General features: G+C 38.1%; 1 long non-coding RNA gene across 1 annotated transcript; it reads left to right on the forward strand.

Moving 5' to 3' along the window:
- Positions 1 to 304: 304 nt before the first annotated feature.
- Positions 305 to 1,029, forward strand: LOC109189141. Its single transcript, XR_002055551.1, has 2 exons — positions 305 to 394; positions 729 to 1,029. It is a non-coding gene; the product is annotated as an uncharacterized LOC109189141 (long non-coding RNA).
- The last annotated feature ends 2,546 nt before the right edge of the window (positions 1,030 to 3,575 follow it).

The following is a 3,575-nucleotide window of genomic DNA, read 5'->3' on the forward strand; positions in this document are numbered from 1 at the left end:
TTGAGACCATACATGCAATGCCATATCAAAATCACAAGCACTGGAGGTTGTTGATGTTATGCAGCAGACACAGATGGTTTCAGAACTTGATGGTTCTGTTATGAAGTGTGTTCGTGATCAGAATGGGAACCACGTGATCCAGAAGTGCATAGAGTGCGTCCCTCAAGCTTTATCCACGCATCCATATGGGTGCTGTGTCATTCAGGTTTGGACAGGCTTTTTCTTTCTTATTACCCTGACATCCATTGCCTCATATTCTGATCTACTTCGTTTACTTTTGCAGAGAGTCCTTGAGCACTGCGATGACCCTGAAATGCAAAAGATTATCATAGATGAGATCCTGCAATCTGTGTGCACTCTAGTGCAAGATCAATATGGGAACTATGTCATTCAGGTATTTCAATTCTTTCTTGAACTAAACAGTATCTTTTCTCATCTAAAAGCTTTGCTTATTGTTGTCTCTCATGGTTCATTCTTGCATTTTTCTTCTCTTTTTTTTTTCTTTTAATTTTATGTTAGAATAATATTTTAATCTAAAATTAGTTATGACTGGGAATGAATATAAAACAATTATTTACAAGATTTCTTCTTATTTCAAAAAATTATTTCAACTATATAAAATAGGAAACATTTTTAACTGATTAGTGAAATAGGTATAAATGAATTTTGTGAATTTTGATTATGCTGCACCAATTTTTTTTATTAATATCATTGTAACATAAATGCAGCGATGAGAACTTTATGTGTTAAGAGCACAAAGAATACTTGAAGACCATTATGGACTAAGTGATGTTAAAGAGACAATACTGGAGTTCATAGTTGTTGGACAAGTTGTGCTGCAACAGCATTCTACATTGCTACCCACTTCTATTCCCCGACCTCCAACTGCAATTCAAATGACAATTAGATTGTGTGTATTAATACATTTGATACCGTTTCTTACAATGTAACACTTTACAATGCCTACATTTTTGTTATTGTTATTGAGCTTGTGTTTTTTAATATAATATATTTTGCACTTATATTATTAGAGTTCTATATTTTTAAAAGTTCGGAAAAGCGTCCAAGTCTCGTTACCACAAATGAGATCTCACCACCACCAACCCAGAACAAGGCACCCCCTCCACAAGATGGATCTGAAGCCAATCCTTTTGAAAGATTCATCAACAATCCCCTGCACACCAGAGAGTATGTGTTGTGGCTTCGAGATCTTCCTTGCACCAATTGTGAAAACAACGAAGACGAAACATCTAATGCTGAATATGACTCTGTGTTGACTGATCTTCTCGCCTTCGAACTCTTCCGAAAGGACTACATTAAGAATAGAACTCTTGAGCTTCAGAAGGCCAGAGCAAAGAAGTAACGGAAATGGAATCTTTCGTTATGTTCTAGAATGTATTAGATGATTGAGTTTGTTTAATCAATCATCTACATGTTTCGTATCTAAGAATGAAGATCCTTTCGAAACACGAACACCCGAAAGAGCAGCATATATCTTCATGAAAATTTATTTGAATCGTGGAGATGTGTACATCATTTCTTCCTCATTAAGTCATCTATGCAAGAAGACGAAACGATGTTAATTAGAGAGCATCTATCCCAACCGTCCGATGCAGTTCATGAATAGCATCGTGTGGGCGAGAAATTCGGTCCACTAATCCATGATCATGCCTGATAATGTCAGCGGAAAGGACATGCATTTATTGCCCATGTCCCATACTCGAGTGGGTTTCTCTCTCCGCATTAAATGTGGAATGGCAATTTTTTATCTAATATCTCCCTTATCAGATGAATCCCACAGATACCACAGATATATTGCCTTATATACGCAACTTGTCAGATGTGAACCAAAACCCTATTTGAGCTTACCCATAGCCTTTCAAATTAAAATTTCGGGTTACCCATCAACCGGACCTGAAGAATTCGGTTACATTGAATATTTAACCATACAAACACATTCTCATAACCTTTCTCTCCTACCGTGATTAGCCTACAATCTCTCAAACACTCTCAAACCCTTCCAAAAACCTCTTACACCTCTTCAAAACATCCCAACAAACCTCTCACTATCAATGGCGAAGAAGTCTAAATCCAAAGCACCCAAAGATGTTCAAACCACTTCTGCCGAGAAGCTTCCAACATTTCCAACCTCATATGAATCCTTCATCAAATCCAGGGAACACTTCATAGCATGTGGATATGTAACACCCCCGATTTTTACTACATTTTTAAAACTTAATTGCAAAGGAAAACATGTAATCATCAAGACATAAAGCAAGCGGAAGCTATATAAAATCGGCAAGTGTTATGCCACACCTATCTCAAACATAGGTGCACAGGCGGGTAAACTAACAATTCAACAAAACGTAAAGTATCTAGGCACACAGGCCGCTATACTAGGCTCACAGGCCAACAAAAGATAACGTCTACACAGGATAGCTCATCTATCTAGCGATCCACGTCTAGCGCTCTCAGACATCTACTCAAAATCTGTAGAACAAGGGAATAAACATGGGGATAACACCCGGTCAGCGAATTGCTGGTAACCCATCAATACGCATTAAATAACATATATAGATAAGTATAAACAAATCCATTTTGAAACGGAATGCAGTATATATCATTTCAAAACCAAGGAGATGAGTCAACTTCAAAGACTCATCAAACACTCTCAAAAGGAATAGGAATCACCATCCTCACAACAACAACAAGACAACAGACATCATAGACAATACAACTCATGATGCATTTTACTGATCACAAAGTAGAATACGTCAAGACATGCTCATAAGGAAAGAATTCACTTTCACATAGTGGCAACTACATGCCACAGTGACAACTACATGTCACAAGTTTCATAGTTCCAACCTTATGCCATGTTCCAACCTTATGGCTACCCTCGACCTTATTTCAGTTTCAACCATTACCTCTTAGTGCCACCCTGTACTTATGAGTCCAACCTTGTACCGCCAGGGACCATCGTCCCCCCTCCAACAACCTCCAACATCCCGCCGAACTCTCAGTACACGAGGGTACCATTAATTTCATTCACATAGACTCCAACATGTGAGCCAAGCTCAGATAACACACCACCAATTTCAATCATAGTCACACAAGATCATCATCATTACCAACAAGACCAAGGCTCAACAATAACCTCAATCAAGTATCAATCAATGGGTACAACGATTTACATACGTTCATATCATAGGAATCAATCAAGGGATCACAACAAAGACATGTGACCATACTCAACAACAAGGGATCACAATCCAACACCAAATGTCAACACAAGTTGCCAATCCCAATAGGAAGGAACAAACCACACATACTAGCATTTCAACATCAAACTAGCATGCTTAACAAACGGGTAAACCAAAAGTAGTTCAAAAGAACATTCAAGACTCACATTAGCCCAAGAAATCACAATGTCCGACCCTTAGCACGATTCAAGACACCAAATCCTACATGGATTCCTAACATACCGTTCTAGACATACGAAACATCAAGAAGACTCAAAAATAGCCCAATCAAACAACATCGGGAGGTCAAAACATTAATACCGAGACAAAAGA

This window comes from Ipomoea nil, unplaced genomic scaffold, assembly GCF_001879475.1.
Source record: "Ipomoea nil cultivar Tokyo-kokei standard unplaced genomic scaffold, Asagao_1.1 scaffold0103, whole genome shotgun sequence".
In the NCBI taxonomy this organism is placed as follows: Eukaryota; Viridiplantae; Streptophyta; class Magnoliopsida; order Solanales; family Convolvulaceae; genus Ipomoea; species Ipomoea nil.